Raw genomic sequence first — 16,285 nt, 5'->3', positions numbered from 1 at the left:
CCCAAGGGCAGCTCTTGCCCATCAGGCACCAGTGCCTGACCCAAGTACAGTTGGTAAAACCCTCACCGATCAGGCTGGACCAACAGAACTTGGCCATTTCTTAATACTACAGACAAACACCAATACATAGTGACTCATGCACTAACTTTGCTACCTCCCAATTTCTGACAATTTGCAACTCATGATTAGGGATGGCTTTGGACAAGAGATAAATTTCATGCAGTGTCAGAAAAAATATTTTCCAGAGTTCAGCTTGCTTAAAAAATGCAGGGCTACCAAGAGGTGCCTCCTGGCTATAATTTAGGATCCAGGATGTGGGTGCCTCCACAATCTGTTCAGACTAGCTGCCTCAGTACAGATATTTGAATGAGTGGATGGATGGATGGATGGATGGATGGATGGAGGCATGCATGGATGAAAATGTAATTGTTTCCCTGTCTTTCCTCCACCAGACCCTTGAATGCATGGACCATATCCCATTAATCTCTGAGTCCCTAGTGCCTAATTCAGGGTGGATGCTTAATAGCAATGTATTGAACCAACCTGAGAATTAACAAACATAGTTGGCTTCCAGTTGTCTGGAACCTGGTATTTCAGTCCTTTGCTCCTCCTCCCCCTCCCCTTCCTCCCCTTTCCCCTCCTCCTCCTCCTCCCCTTTCCCCTCCTCCTCCTCCTCCCCTTTCCTTCCCCCTCCTTCTCCTCCCCCTCCTCATTATTTCCCATCATTCATTAGCCTCATTAGCTGACAGCTGGCAGAGGAGAGAAGGTGGAGACAGTTTGCTTTCCATGCATGTGAGCAGCTCCAGGAAAAGGTCTGCTGGAGAATCCATCACTGGTTATTTACTGGGTGATGCCTCTCAGGGGCTGCACATTAGCCTCGCTGCCCTGGCACCTAATGGGGAGTTAACTGTTACCACTTCCATTTACCTCATTCTGGGACTTCTCACGCTAGGAATTCTCACTGTGCTTTGGGCAGCTGGTAGCAACTTAGGAATCATGAAGTCAAAGTTCCCTCATTTGTCAGAGGAAGGATGTGGCCCCCAAGGAGAGGAAGTAACTAATCCAGAGACATCCAATATAAGTGATTTGGCTCATTCATGCATCAGGTATTTGTGGAATGCCTGCAGCGTGCCACACTCTAGGAGGCTGTGGTACCCAGCATGCCCCTCCCCTCATGGAGCCCACAGTCTAATGAGGAACGAAACTTTAATCAAACAAAAAGGAAAGATTGCCATGCTGACAAGTTTTTTGAAGGAAAGGTACACAGTCTGTGAGAATATAGAATAGGGGAATTTGACTTGATTTAAGTGGTTGGGGGAGGCTTCTCTGAAGAGATAATAAATGAATGAAAATCCAAAAAGTCAAGTACGAGTTGGCTAAGCAGAGAGGAGGGAAGTAGCATTCCATGCTAAAGATATAGCATACTCAAAGGCCCTGAGGTCAGTGGGAACTTCACACATCAGGAGACCTAAAAGGTGGCCATTGTGGCTGTGATTTGCCCGAGTTCACACTTCATAGGAGTTCATGGATTAAAAACCAGAGTGGTAGTTGAACTACAAATAGTCCAGATTTCCCTTGAATCTCCTCCACCTTACCGGTAAAGAGGACTATACGTGATTCAGTGTGTACGATCCTGTAGAGAAAGGTTAGATGCTCTGAGATACTCAAGGAAGGAGTAAAAGGAAAGCCGTGTTGCAGATATCTGGCCATTCAGACCTTTCTGCCCTAGTGGTAAATGGAGGATGGATGGTGGAAAATTCTAGAGCACCCACATGCACTTATGTTTTACTTTATTCTCTATTATTAGTAGGTCTCTGTAACCTTAATGCTTAACGATATTAGTCAACTAGGGCTGCTGGAACAGAACACCAGAGATTGAGTGGCTTAAACAACATATATTTCCTAACAGTTCTGGAGGCTGAACGTTCAAGATCAAGGTTCCAAGCAGAGTTGGTTACTGGTGTGACCTCTCTCCTTGGCTTGCAGACAGCCACTTCTCTGGGTGTCCTGCCCTTTCCTAGTCTTTCCTCATGCATGTGCCCTCCTGGTGTGTCTTTCTCTTCTTAGAAGGACACTAGGGCCCTACCCTATGACCCTCATTTAACCATAATTACCTCTTTAAAGGCCCATCTCCAAATACAGTCAGATTGGGGTTTAGGCTTCAACATATGAATGGTGGGCCAGGGGACATAATTCAGTCCATAGCACTGATAGAGTTGTCTGTTGTTGTTAGGATTAAATGAAATAATGCAAATGAAATCCCCTAAACAGGGGCCCGACATTAGCGTCAGCAACTGCTTAGTTGCTGACTCTGAATTGACAGTCTTTTATTTTTAATATATTATTATTATTATTATTAGTGTTTATTATTTTGAGAGATGGTGAGGAGAGGCAGAGAGCAAGGAAGAGAGAGAATCCCAAGCAGGCTCTACATTGTCACCACAGACCGTGATGCAGGGCTTGATTCCATGAACCATGAGGTCATGATGTGAGCGAAATCAAGAGTTGGGCGCTCAACCGACTGAACCACCCAGGTGCCGTGACACTTTTTTTTTTTTTTTTAATGGAGAAGAACTTAGCTAAATGCTTCCTGCCTTTCCAACTTGGCTTTTTCAGTTGAGCCCCTTCCCCCCCCTCCCCCGCGCTTGTACAAGCTCATGCTGTTGTGTGTTAATTTGCATCTCAGAGGGGTGGGGGTGGGGACAGGGGAGAGGGGGGCGGGGGAAGCAATGACAAGGGGTAACATTTGCTGAGCCCTTATTGTGCCAGGCACTTTGCATGTATTGTGGATTCTCTGAAGTCAACGCTATTCTTTTTCAGTTTATGGTTGAGGAGAATGAGGCACAGAAAGGTAACTCATCCAAGATCATTGAGTTAGAAAGTGGGGGAGCTGGCATTCAAACCCTAATCCACATGCATAAACACATCAGGGGCGTGCCTAGTGGCTTTAAAATATGATTCTGTTTGCTCAAATTCTTTGGACTCCTCTGGATAATATCCTCTGATGGAAAAAGGGCAGGAAGAGCCAATACCCCTTTGAGTCCTTCTCCCATTGAGCCTCATTGCAAGCAGCCTGGGGAAGACTTGCCTGGCTTATAAGTCTCGGCAATTTCCCCAAACCCAAAGCCTCCTCCAAACTGCTGTGGGGAAGGAGCTTTGGCCAGATGTGCCAGAGTTGACCAAGACCTGGCGCAGGAACGATCTGAGTTGGGACAGAGTCTTCCTGGTCCACTGGGAAATCGCTTAATCCCTCTCCTCGACACCATGTTTTCCTTTTCCCAATTCTAATTAAAATCAGACCATGCCCCCTCTCAAGAAAAGAAAGTTTGACTCAAGTATTATTAAGATAATAAATCACTATCACGGTGCTTGTTTTTCTTTCTCACGGAGTACAGCATTACTCTCTCCTGAGGCCGCGGGGCTTAGGGAAATCCCTACAGGGAAAATTAAAGAGACACAGAAACAGAAAGGTATCATGTGGGAAAAGAATTCTAATTTTTTCATGTTTCCCCAGTGGGTAAAGTCATAAAGAAGCAGATTTTGCTAAAGAATTAGATAGTACTCTTTAACCTTCCAAGTTGTCCCCAAGATAGAAAGGGACCGCTATAAAGGCAGAGGGTTCTCCGTTCTGGGCAGGGTCCCGGAAGAGGCTGGACATCCACTTGGTAAAAGAGTGGCCATAAGCAAAGGGCCCGATGATTTTGCGGTTTCCTCCCAAAGCGGAGATCCGGTGCTCTAGGATCAAATAATCTATCGGGTAACTGGTTCTCTGCCATGGGCAATGTCTCTGCCCTGGTGGTAAGATGGCGGATAGAAGCCCAGGGGGTTAGCAAGAGGCCACACAGTCAAAATCACAGTGCTATTCTAAAATGAAAACCTAAAATGGGAGTTTGTCACCAACGTTGTGTAACCAGCCACCCCTCTAAGGGCACCTGCTCATCCCGTTTTTCTTTCACTAATCAACACTGGGGCATACTGTGTGGGCCAGACCCAGAGCGGGGACTGGGGCCAGGAGTCAGTAGTGGACACCCTGTGCCCCATGCACGTCCTCACAGGACGTGCGGTTAACCAGGCAGTTTGAAGACAGAGTGATACAGTTGTGCTGGAGGAGACCTGAGGGCGCTTGGGGGTAAGGCCTTTTGGGGAAGCAGCCTGTGGCTAGGACACACTGCACGAGGGGAAGTGGCTGGGCCACGGCTGTGTCTCTCATGGGGAAGGGAAACCGCCCTGCCTTCTGTTTCCAGTGGCTTCCCCGCCGCCCTTTGAGAGCTTCGCCAGCTCCCACAGTCCTGCCCGCTGCCACGCACCCTGGGAGAGGTCAAAGGAGAGCTGAAGTCCGAGGGTGCTCCCAGGGCCCAGAGCCACCCACTGACGTCTGGGGGCTCTGCACAAGCAGCTTGGTGTCCTTTTCTCCGGTCACCCTTTTGTCCCCGGCAGTCTGTTTTGCGGGGGGGGGGGGGGGGGGGGGGGGGGGGGGGGGGGGGGAATTAAGGGCTTTGTGCAGTATTTCTTTTCTTCGGGAAAACATCTGTTTGGAGGCTCATGTGTGTTCCTGTCCACAAGAAAGGACACAAGAAGGGGCGCCTGAGTGGCTCAGTCGGTTGCGTGTCCAACTTCAGCTCAGGTCATGATCTCGTGGTCCGTAAGTTTGAGCCCCACGTCAGGCTCTGTGCTGACAGCTCAGAGCCTGGAGCCTGCTTCGGATTCTGTCTCTCTCTCTCTCTCTCTCTCTCTCAAAAATAAACATTAACAAAAATCTTTTTAAATGACACAAGGGAATTATAACTCATCGCCCAATGAAGAACCACCTCAATATGGGGGCATATCTAAAATGTGAGAGTTTTTGTCATTCGCTTGAAGAGACAGGGTTCAGTTTCATTTTAGAGAGGGGGAGAGAGTAAATATGTCTACACACGTGCGCGCACACACACATGAGCTCACTTAGACCTGAGGCCCCGGTTTCACACCTGGCCTTCCTCAAGGGAAAAGGAGGCAGTATTTGGGAGCACGTGCACGCTCGGCACTCCCCACCTGTAACCCTCCCAGCAGCCGGCAGGTGTGACGGATGGGGGTGAGTCTCGGGCCGGCTACGGAGGCACCAGGCACGCCAGCTACTGCGGCTCCACGGCCCTTTCCAGTCTGACGCCCCACCTTGCGGTGCCCACCGTCGTGTGCCGCCTGGCGTTCTGCAGCCTGGCTGGGATGAGGAAGAAGGGCAGCGGTCCGCCCGTCTTGGGCCTTGTTTCCTGGCATCCTGAGAACTGTTCAGGGGGATGCAGTGGGACCCCCCCGCTTTGCGAGGGTGGTGACGGACCCTGTTTGCTGCGGAAACCCAGCTCCTTGGGGAGCACAGGAGGAGGCTGGCTCTGGTCCCCATGCCCAGCCGGGGGTGCATGTGGCCCTCCATGGGATCGGCAGTAGTAAGCACGTGGACCTCTCTGGGTGCCCGGAACCGCCAGCCCCTGCCTTTGAAGCAGACATGCTCTCCCGGTCCCCAGGTGGCTCCCTGCAGGGGGAGACTGTGCGAGCAGGACAGGGAGCCTGGACCCGAATCAGGTGTGGGAGGAGCCACTGAGGATGGACTGGCCTTGGAGGAGTGCGGGCTCCACCGCTTACTACGTGCCTGATAGCATTTCATCTCAGCCCCTATCCCTTCACGCCGCGGTAGGCTTAACAGTCGCCTGCCTGCCGGGTTACTGTAAGGAGGAGACAAGTTGCTTTAGCATTAGCACCAAGGTCATTACTGTGTCTGACTGTGCCTCTGAGAAGTCTCGTGATTTGGGGGACTCCCCTTTCCTCCCAGAAGCCCCCTCCTTTTCCTTGTGAACTGAGTGATGTCGGCAGCACCACCTGTAAGGAGCCCTATGGCTCTTACGATTCAGTGACTTTTGCTAGATGACTTTCAGGCAGTACCAGATCCCAAGGACACCCCCAGAATCTGGTTTCATCCGCAGACATTTCTCTCACAAGTTGGCTTCTTAACTCCAGTATTCATTCTCCTAGTCAGGAGCACCTCGGAAATGTGGGGACGGCTGACTGGAGGTCAGAACCTTAGGACAGAATGACCGTACAGAGGATCTGCCCATGCCTCTGGCTGAGAAGTCAAGTCCGCTTGCTCTTGGTCCCCTGTGCTAAAAGCACTTCTTAGGGTCCTCTCTACTAGAAGCGGCCTTTCTAAGAGGGAGGCAGAGAAAAAGCCAGTGGCTTCAGGAATCTACAGATCTGATCAACTTCCAGCCTGTCATGGAGCCCTAGCTGTCGCCCTGGGCGCTCCCCTCGGATTCCTTCCGCAGAGCTTCAGATCCTGGGAGGCCACAAGGGTAATCATGGCGGTCTGTCTTCGCTTCCTTGGGCCGCGTTAAAGTACCACAGTGCGGGTGGCTTAAACAACAGAAATGTATTCTGTCACAGTCCTGGAGACTGGAAGTCTGGTGTTGGCAGAGTGGGTTGTTTCTGGGGGCTGTGACGGAAAGTCTGTTCCACACCTCGCTCCTTGCTTCCGTGGGCTTGCTGGCAGCCCTTGATGTCCCTTGGCGTCTCTTGGCTCTTAGATGCATCACCATGGTCTCCGTCTTCGTCTTCGTGTGGCGTACGCCCTGTGGGAATCTGTCTCAGTGTCCCGACTTCCAATTTATAACGCTGCTAGTCCTGTTGGGTGAGGGGACACCCTGATGATGTCATTTTAATGTGATTACTTATCTCTGTAAAGGAACTTCCAAATAGGGTTGCATTCTGAGATACTGAGGATTAGGACTTCAGTATATCTTTTTGGGATATAACTCAACTCAACTCACAAGAGGGTCCTTGCACTGTTTTGATAACACAAAGAACATAAGAATTAAGCATTTCTCCATTCGGACTCGTATTAATACTGTTGGTGTGTTATAAGCACAGGCTCTGGAGCTTGCCTGGGTTTGATTCCTGACGGGGCCACGTCCCAGCTGTACAGCCTTGGATAAAGTGTTTAGCCTCTCTGTGCTAAAATGTTTCCTCTGCTGTAACATGGGAACAATGGTCATGCACCTCTGAAGGTTGATATGAACATCAAATTAAAAATACACTTAAGGGGCACCTGGGTGGCTCAGTCGGTTAAGCATCCGACTTTGGCTCAGGTCATGATCTCACGATCTGTGAGTTTGAGCCCCGCATCGGGCTCTGTGCTGACAACTCAGAGCCTGGAGCCTGCTTCAGATTCTCTGTCTCCTTCCCTCTCTGCCCCTCCCCCACTCGCACTCTGTCTGTGTCTCTCTCTCTCAAAAATAAACATTAAAAATTGTTTAAATACCCTTAAAATGTTTCATCTTGTTATGATCACTGTTATATACCTTACCATGCTTGGAAAAGGCTGCAGCCAACAAAAACCACAAGTCTATAACACTATGTAATATACTTACTATATATAATGCTCTGTAATCCTGTGCGGGACACTATTCCAAATGCTAGTGCACGTGTTGACTTAATCATCGCAGCAACCCCCCCTTCTCACACCTGTTTGACAGAAGCATAGACTAAGCCCTAGAGGGATGATGTCACATGTGCATGACCCCACTGTCCGTAAACAGAAAAGTTAGGACCCGAATCCAGGTTTGTCGGACTCCGGAACCTCTTTAGGAGCCCCTGTGACTGGCTGCCCCTCCAGGAATAAGAAAAGGGCCTTGCAAGGAAGAAGAGAATCACAGGCCACCACTTCCACTTGCCCAGAAAGTCATCCTATTTGCTCAGGCTTGTTTCTGGGGGCGCTTCCGGTGATGTCAGACTGTATTCTGGAAAATACACTCTTTTTTAAATTCTTTTTTTTTTTTTTAATTTTTTTAATGTTTTATTTCTAGAAGAGAGAGAGACAGCGTGAGCAGGGGAGGGTCAGAGAGAGAGGGAGACACAGACTGAAACAGGCTCCAGGCTCTGAGCTGGCAGTCAGCACAGAGCCCGAACGCGGGGCTCGAACCCACGGAACCGTGAGATCATGACCTAAGCGAAAGTCGGATGCTTAACCGACTAAGCCACCCAGGCGCCCCTACACTCTTTTTTAAAAACTGGCCCCAAACTGGAGCATTTGTCTCCATCCTCCAAGCCCTAGGATGGCTTTGGAAGGAGTCCTCCCCAGGAGAGTGGGGAAGAGCGATCCCAGCCCCCTTCCGCTCAGGGACTGATCATCTCCTGACACCTTGTCTCTCTGGCTTTGCGTTGTCTTTTAGGGACTTCCGTCAGAACTGCATGGCTGATAAAGGGGACGCCCTGTCTTTGAGGAAAGAAGAGGACCTCCCTCCCCGGCCGTGGGCCACCCTGGCCAGAGGCTCCAAGTGGAACTGCTTAGCTGGCGTGTGGCTGCCGAGTGCCGGAGCCCCAGCCTTCACACACACCCCGCCCGGAGGACCGGCGGGAATTGTTCATAGTGCCAAAGTCCTACTACTGCGTTTTCAATGGGTCCTTGTAAATAGTTTGCTCCTCTGCCCCGGCCCCCACCTCTTGCTATACTGGAACCAATTTGTACAATGTGGGAATTTTGTTACCTTTTTAATCAAGGGCCACGTCATTTTCCAGCACTACCATTGTAAGGTTTTTTCCAGGAGGGAGGGCTGATCACTTGTGCTTTTCTCTTTTCCTTTTCCTTTTTTTTTTTTTTTTTTAATATTTTATTAATTTGGGGGAGGGGGGAATGTTAGCATTAGTGCCATTATATCTACTGGATTTTAGGTAGGGAGAGTTCGTTTTTTTAAAAAAGTAGTTTGAAATCTGGGAGATTTCTCCGTGGGAAGGGCTACGATTTGGGCATCCGTCTCAACTTTGAGAGGGTTTTAGAGAACTTTGACACATCTTCCCAATCGAACGGTTCTCCCTCCCCCACCAGCCACCTCTGGGGTCCCTGTCCAGCCACGCACAGGTCCTTCCAAACTGCCAATAGGTGGGTCTGGTTTCTCCACCCCCTGGCCTCTTGGCTCACCGTGGGCGGGGTCAGCGCCAGAGAACCGGGGAGCAAGGGGCTCCCTCTTTCAGCATCTTGTTAGATACCAGCAGAAAGGGCTTCCACGATTTTAGCATTATCATTACTTTTGTGAAACTCAAACAAAAAAGAGGTCTTCCTACCTGGATGGTACAAAGATGAACAACTTTGGTTTTAATTTCTGTTCCTCACTGCCTTTTCTCAGTGTGGTATTTGACAGGATATCAGCCTGAAGCCTCACCACGAACTGATTTTCTTTTTTGTTTGTGTGTTTGTTTTTGGGCCAACTTTAGATTCCTGAGTGCACTTTTGGGGTTTTTTTTGGGGTTTTTTTGTTTGTTTTCAATTAGTCCTAACTTTTGAAGAAGAAAAACCAGGAGACCTATCTGGTGTAAATGTTGCAATATGAGTCGTGTTTGCAACCCCCACCCCCACCGCCCCCCATTTGGGTATACTGCACAAATAAAATGGTAGGGAGTTTGGAAGAAAAAAACATTTTTTTCTAACTTGTTGCTCATTTGTTGTAACTCAATAAAGCAGAGACTAAACATTTTTATAACCTTTTCCTCTGCTCCTCGTTATTCATTGCTGTCTGGCTTCGAGGGCATGAGGGGTCCAACTCAGCCACCTCTTGTTCAAAGTGGTTATGACAGATTCACTTGACATTTCTCATTTTCCGTCTTGGTGACGTCTGACAGCACAAATGGGGCTTTAAAAACAGGGCGTACATGTTGATGCAGGCATCTGCCATATCTCTTGGACACAGAGAAGCGATAGGTCCTCCCTTCTCCGGGGTCTTCACAAGTAGATTCATAATATACTGCCGGGAAGAGCGTGAGTGGGAAGGAGATCTCGGCGGTGGGCAGGACCACTGCTCGCTCTCCGGTGACCCGAGGTAAGTCACCTCCCCTCCCTGGGCCGCTGCTGACGGGTGATTGGGACACTGCCATTTCTCAGAGAAGACTGGCCTCTGTGTCTCTGCCCAGGTAAGGCTTAAAGAGTCTCTCACTGTTCGCGGGTGACACTCATCTACCCGGTGGTTCTCAGACTTGGGCAGGCACCAGAATCACCTGGAGGGGTTAAAGTTTCTGATTCAGTGGGTCTAGAGCAAGATCCGAGAATCTGTGTTGCTAACAAGTTTCTGAGGTAAGGCTGGTGCTGCTGGTCTGGGGAACCCACTTTGGGAACCTCTGGTCTAGATATTTGATTTTCCAGGGGCCTATGGACTTTGGGCCAGTTTACCTAAACTAAGCATGTATATAAAGCATGTGGAAGCATATTCTTCAGATAGCCCTCCCACTTCCCCAAGCATAGGAAACACTGAGAAATCAGGGATTCCGAATAAGTTGGCCTTCTCTGGAAAATGTCCTCCATCTTGAATATTGTAGAGTTCTGGCTGTTGGCTAAAAAACCACCCAATCCTGCAGCAGCCATGGTCTGGGAGCTCCGGTTGCCTTGGAGATACCCGCCCACTGCTCTCTGCATCCCCTGTTCATTCTCCATCCCCTGAAGCCCTGCATAGTCAGGAGGCCTTGTGCTTAGCGGAAACTGCTCAGTCCCCACCAGCCACCCCAGAGTTCATGCTCCAGATACCACACTCCCACCGGGACCTCTGCAAGAGCACCTGTTCTCTATTCCAATGTCACCCACCCCCCACAACTCCCTACCTGCAGGACAGGGTGAGACGGAGGCAAGCCAGCCACCCACAGGTACAAAACATTAGGAACCAATACCATGTAAGTGCCAACCTTGAATGCACGGGACCCAACAAGTGGGCACCTCCCTAAATTTTGCGTCCTAGGCGCCAAACTTGCCTCACCCTAGCCCTGCCTGTCTGTCGTGCTTTCCTCCAACCCTGCTTCATTCTCCTCTATCTTGTTTTTCACAGCGTGTCACCATCTATCTGTTTACGGTCTTTCATACCCCACTGCCTTACAAGCTAGCTGGACAAGAATTGCCTGTCTTATTCCCTCTCTTACACCCTCCGGCCCTAGCACAGCGGCAGGATGTAGTAGGTGCTCCCTAAATATTTGTGGGATAGATGGATGGTGGATGGATGGACAGATGGATGGATGGACAGATGCATGGATTTAGAGGGCCAGCTCGGCAGTCAGACAAACCCAAGTTTGAATCCTAGCTCTATGGCTCAAGAGCCAGTTGATATTGTGGGGTCAACACAATTTAGGTAAACTTAGGTTTACTGAAGTTTTCTCGCACCCCTGCTTCCTCCTCTGAGGCGTGGAGGTGCAGAGCTTGGCCACAGGACGAACTACGCTCAAGTTCGCAAATCGCCCAGCACACAGGTGCTCTGCAAATTTCCGTTCCTCTCGTGCTGCTCCAAGGAGTGACAGCGGGCCAGGCCGTGTGATGGCTGTGCCTTCCCACGGCCGGATGGGACGCCTGTGTGAGAAAGGCACATAGGAAGAAGCTGGATGAAGTTCTAGGAGATGATATTCCAGACACCTGTGCTTCTGGCTCTGGAGATGTTGCCGTGTGTAGCTAAACTCTCCTTCCTCCCCTTGACCCCAAACTCCCCCTACACCTCTCTTCCAAAAAAATCCCCAAAACCCAGTGTGGAATTTTCTCATTAGGAGAAAAAAGTGAAAAGTGCCTACAGCGCACTCGTTTCCGGCCCCCACCTGCGCTGCCTCTCCCGTGTCCCCAGCCCCGGACCTTCCACAGGCCTCCTCTCCCCCTGCGTCCTGTCCCTCCAGCCCATTAGCGACGTCAGACCAAATCCGCTTCCAGCTCCTCCCTGGGCAGGCATCTGCCTTCCGCTCCTGCCACTTACCGCCCTGGCAGGTCCGCTTGTCACTCTCAAGCAACATAAACACATTCTTCAAGCCAGGCAGTGTGAGATGCCATCGAATGCCTGATGAAATCAAAGGGGAAAACCAAGCCAGAACATCTGTCTTTTTATTTTCATGTCTGCATTGAAGAGGAAGCCTGGATAATTGGTTGCAATGAAAATACACAGGAAAGACGGTTGTGCTCTTTTAACCGTGCAGCCAAATATATGTCGAGCCATCTTTGCCCGCCTGGGGACGATTGAAGGGTGGCAGAAGCTCGGACAGGTTCTCAGGGGGGAGAGTGGGACAGGATTCTCACTGAGGTGGAAGAGAGCAGTGGAGTGGGCTGAACAGCTGTTGCTTCCGTCCGCCCCTGCCTCCCTCCACTAGGGCCCCTATGTCTGGGGTTCGCTCGTTGCCTCTTCCACTCATCTGATTGGGGGGGGAGGACTGCCCATCACGGTGACCCGCCCCTCCCACAGGACAAGCCAGGGCACTCCAGCCCCCCATTCAGAGCCTGGTGCACGGCTGTGCAGGAGCGCTCTGGGCTGGGGCAAGAGCTCCCTTTCCCCATCTAGATGACTGTTATTAGCCTGGCGGCACCAGCAGCCGGAGCCGGGCCAGAGACAGGAAGCCAGTAGGTAGAGAGAAAGAGGCCAAAAAAATCCAGAAAAGGAGAAGAGCAGTGAAAGAAAGAGCTGGCGGTGGTGACAATGACAGTGGCAACATCATTTGAGTCCCTGGACCCTTCCACTCCCAAGGCCAGCATCCTGTCTTTACAGTGTCACCAAAACCGACATATTTCTTAACCTGTTACAGAGGTTCCGTTCTGATGGGTTGATGAGATTCTGATCTAAAAATCAAAGGAAAGACACTGAAGGTGCATAGCCACCGGCGGCTGGCATTTCCCTATTGGATGGCTGGCCTCTGAGTCCTTGCTACTCAAGCGTGTTCCCTGGACCAGCAAGCAGCCTCCGCCCCAGGCTCAGCCTCACCAGGGTGCTTGTGGCGAGTGCAGAATTTCTGGCTGGCACCCAGACCTGCTGACTCAGGATCTGCAATTCGACGCTGACCTTCAGGTGATCCACGTACTCATTCAAGTCAAGAACACTCCCCCGCCCCCCACTCTGAAGGCCCTGAAAGGCTCCTTCCCCACCTCCTGGAGGCGGGTAGAATCAATCACTACATCACACCCCAGAAACTGTTTTCAGAATGTAGACTCCAGGGCCTTGAGGAGCTAGGAGGCAGGTCGGGGACAGGATGGAGGGCGTGTGGCGTCCCAGGTGTGGGCACACTTGTCCTTCTAGGCCACCTGGTGCACTGCCACTTCCCACCAGCAGCTCTCGGAAATGACAGCTCTCGCTGGCCTGCCACCATACAGGCTGGAGAAAACAAGGGCGGATGTCAGTTCCCTCCTCCTGATTCCTGAAAGCTCCCGTCTGGAGGGCTTCACAGCCGGGTGTACTTATAAGCCACAGCAGAGGCACCATCATTGTCCCTGAGGGGTTGATCAATAAAAATCAATTTAAAAAAAAAAAGACGTTGCACTTCTGGGGATGAGCACTGGGTGTTATATGGAAACCAACTTGACAATAAACTATTTGTAAAAAAAAAAAAAAACATTAAATGAACTTTTGATTTGCAGTAAAAAAAAAAAAAAAAAAGACGTTTGTGCATCCCAGGGCATGTAGTGAGTCAGGCATCCTGCAGAATGCAGGAGGCACACTGCCCTTGACTTTGAGGAAGGGGGAAACAAAGATGTCCGCTGCAGTAACTCGAATACCTTCACCCAGAACGAGCCCCCAAAGCGTTACAGACTTCCTCACTCAGTCTGGATCCTTGGAGGAAAAAGACGGAACACTGGGTAATTTAGGGAGAGTTTATGGAAAGCTTCGTGTTTGCAAAGGTGTGGGCAGGGTTTGGGGCAACCAACCAAGATGTAGGGAGCTTGGCCCGAAGGGGTAAGGAATAGAGCAGTTACTGGAGCGCACAGAGGGCAGATGTTCAGAGGCGCTACCTGAAAGGAGATGTGACCTTCAGTAAATAAACCATGGTGACCCGGCAGGGACAGAGTTAGGGGAATAAATACCCTGACATCATTCTCCTTCGGTCCTCTGCCGTTTTGCCACTGCCTTCCAATGACCAAACCCAATCAGACGTCAGAAGGCACGGCCCATCAGAGTCTGGCTCCCTGCACGCAAAGCAGGTGGGGTAAGGGTAGAGGGAGGAAACAGTCCCACACACAGATCAATCTATTAGCTAGACCAAAGACGGCAAATACACACCAAGCATGCCTTGGCCCCTACTCCACACCTATGACAGAGATTAATAATCAACGTGCCTTTCCCTGCTAGGCTTGGACAAACTTGTACAATATTTAACACAGAACTCCACCTCTAATCTATTCCCCTTAGAACCTGAGAGAAGATATGTGGTGGTTGCCTAGCTAATATCCATCCCCTCATTCTCCCTTGCTAACAGAACCAAGATATTGCCCAGGCACTAACATCCCCCAGCTCCAGGTGAGAAATTCAGTTTCCCCTGCAGCTAGGAATGGCAAATGACACACAGGCAGACAGCCACTGCATAGCTGGTGCCACTCTCCTTTCTCCCTTCTGACCTTGTATCCACCAGTGATCTTTAGACTACGTCTCTGATAGCTTCGGGGAGCCCCTGAACCTGTGCTTCAGATGAAAGTTTCAAACTATTTTTAATCAAATTATAACTGACATACAATATCCTGTTAGTTTCAGATGTATAGGATGATGATTTGATATTTTTTACATTAGAAAGATATCACCATGACAGGTCTGGTTACCAGCCGGCACCATACAAAGTTGTTACAATGTTACTATGTTCCCTATGTTGTAGGTTACATTCCCACAGCTTGCCTATAACGGTACTTCTATACTTCTTTAATCCCCTCCACCTATTTCTCCCCACCACCTCCCCTCTGGCAATTACCAGTTCTATCAGTGAGTCTGTTTCTGTTTTCCTTTGTTTGTTCATTTGTTTTTTATATTCCAAATCTAAATGAAATCATATGGTATGTCTTTCTCCAATTTATTTCACTTAGCAAAATACTCTCTAACTCCAATCCGTGGTGTCACAAATGGCAAGATTTCATTCTTTTTTATGGCCAAGTAATATTCCATTATATGTATAATATTTTATACATTATATATCATATAACATATACATTATAATGTATAATATATATACACACGCCACATCTTTTTTTTTTTTACAAATAGTTTATCGTCAAGTTGGTTTCCATATAACACCCAGTGCTCATCCCCAGAAGTGCCCTCTCCCATGCCCATCTCCCCCCTCCCCCCTCATACCCATCAGTCCTCAGTTTGTTCTCAGCATTCAAGAGTCTCATGGTTTGCTTCTCTCCCCCTCCCCCACTATTTCCCCCCTTCTTCTCCCCCACGGTCCTCCGTTAAGTTCCTCCTAATCTTCCTATATGTGAAACATATGGTATTTATCCTTCTCTGCCTGACTTATTTCACTCAGCATAACACCCTCAAGGTCCATCCATGTTGCTACACATGGCCAGATTTCATTCTTTCTCATTGCCATGTAGTATTCCATTGTATAGATAAACCACATCTTCTTGATCCATTCGTCCGTTGATGGACACTTAGGCTCTTTCCATGTTTTGGCTATTGTTGAGAGACGCCACATCTTCTTTATCCATTCATCTATCCGTGGACACTTGGGTTGCTTCCATATCATGGCTATCATAAATAATGTTGCCATGAACATAGGAGGGGTACATATAGCTTTTCAAATTCTGTTTTTATTTTCTTCAGATAAATGCCCAAAAGTGGAATGGCTGGATTGTGGGGTAGTTCTATTTTTAATTTTCTGATAAAACTCTATCCTGTTTTCCATAGTAGCTATACCAATTTATATTCCCACTAACAGTGGATGAAGATTTCCTTTTTTAAAAAAAAAAATTTAACGTTTATTTATTTTTGAGAGAGACTGACAGAGCATGAATGGGGGAGGGGTAGAGAAAGAGATGCAGAGGGGCGCCCGGGTGGCGTAGTTGGTTAAGCGTCCGACTTTCGCTCGGGTCATGATCTCGCGGTTCGTGGGTTCGAGCCCCGCGTCGGGCTCTGTGCTGACTGCCAGCTCGGAGCCTGGAGCCTGTTTCAGTCTGTGACTCCCTCTCTCTCTGACCCTCCCCTGCTCACGCTGTCTCTCTCTCTCTCTCTCTCCTAGAAATAAATAAAACATTTAAAAAAAAAAAAAAAAAGAGAGAGAGATGCAGAATCCGAAACAGGTTCAAGGCTCTGACCTGTCAGCACAGAGCCCAACACAGGGCTTGAACTCACGAACTGTGAGATCATGACCTGAGCTGAAGTCAGATGCTTAACCCACTGAGCCACCCAGGCACCCCTGAAGATTTCCTTTCTAAACTTCTTGATATGAAAAGTAAATCTCTATTTGACCCATGACTCCTTCGGTTTGTGTGACACTTGCCAGCAAATGCCCTGCACTGATACAAACCCTGCATGCAGTACCTTCCAGGGAGATGTGAGTC

General features: G+C 49.3%; 1 protein-coding gene across 1 annotated transcript in view; it reads left to right on the top strand.

Moving 5' to 3' along the window:
- Positions 1 to 9,505, top strand: part of ZHX2 (zinc fingers and homeoboxes 2) — a 162,499-nt gene extending 152,994 nt beyond the window's left edge. The window contains exon 4 of the mRNA XM_039232020.1: positions 8,196 to 9,505. The gene's annotated coding sequence lies outside the window, so the exon portion shown is untranslated. The remainder of the gene's footprint in view (positions 1 to 8,195) is intronic.
- Positions 9,506 to 16,285: the final 6,780 nt, after the last annotated feature.

Source organism: Hyaena hyaena, unplaced genomic scaffold (genome assembly GCF_003009895.1).
Source record: "Hyaena hyaena isolate Hyena2069 unplaced genomic scaffold, ASM300989v1 scaffold_62, whole genome shotgun sequence".
Taxonomy (NCBI): Eukaryota; Metazoa; Chordata; class Mammalia; order Carnivora; family Hyaenidae; genus Hyaena; species Hyaena hyaena.
The sequence above is the reverse complement of the archived record's forward strand: the minus strand, read 5'-3'. Positions and strand labels throughout refer to the sequence as shown.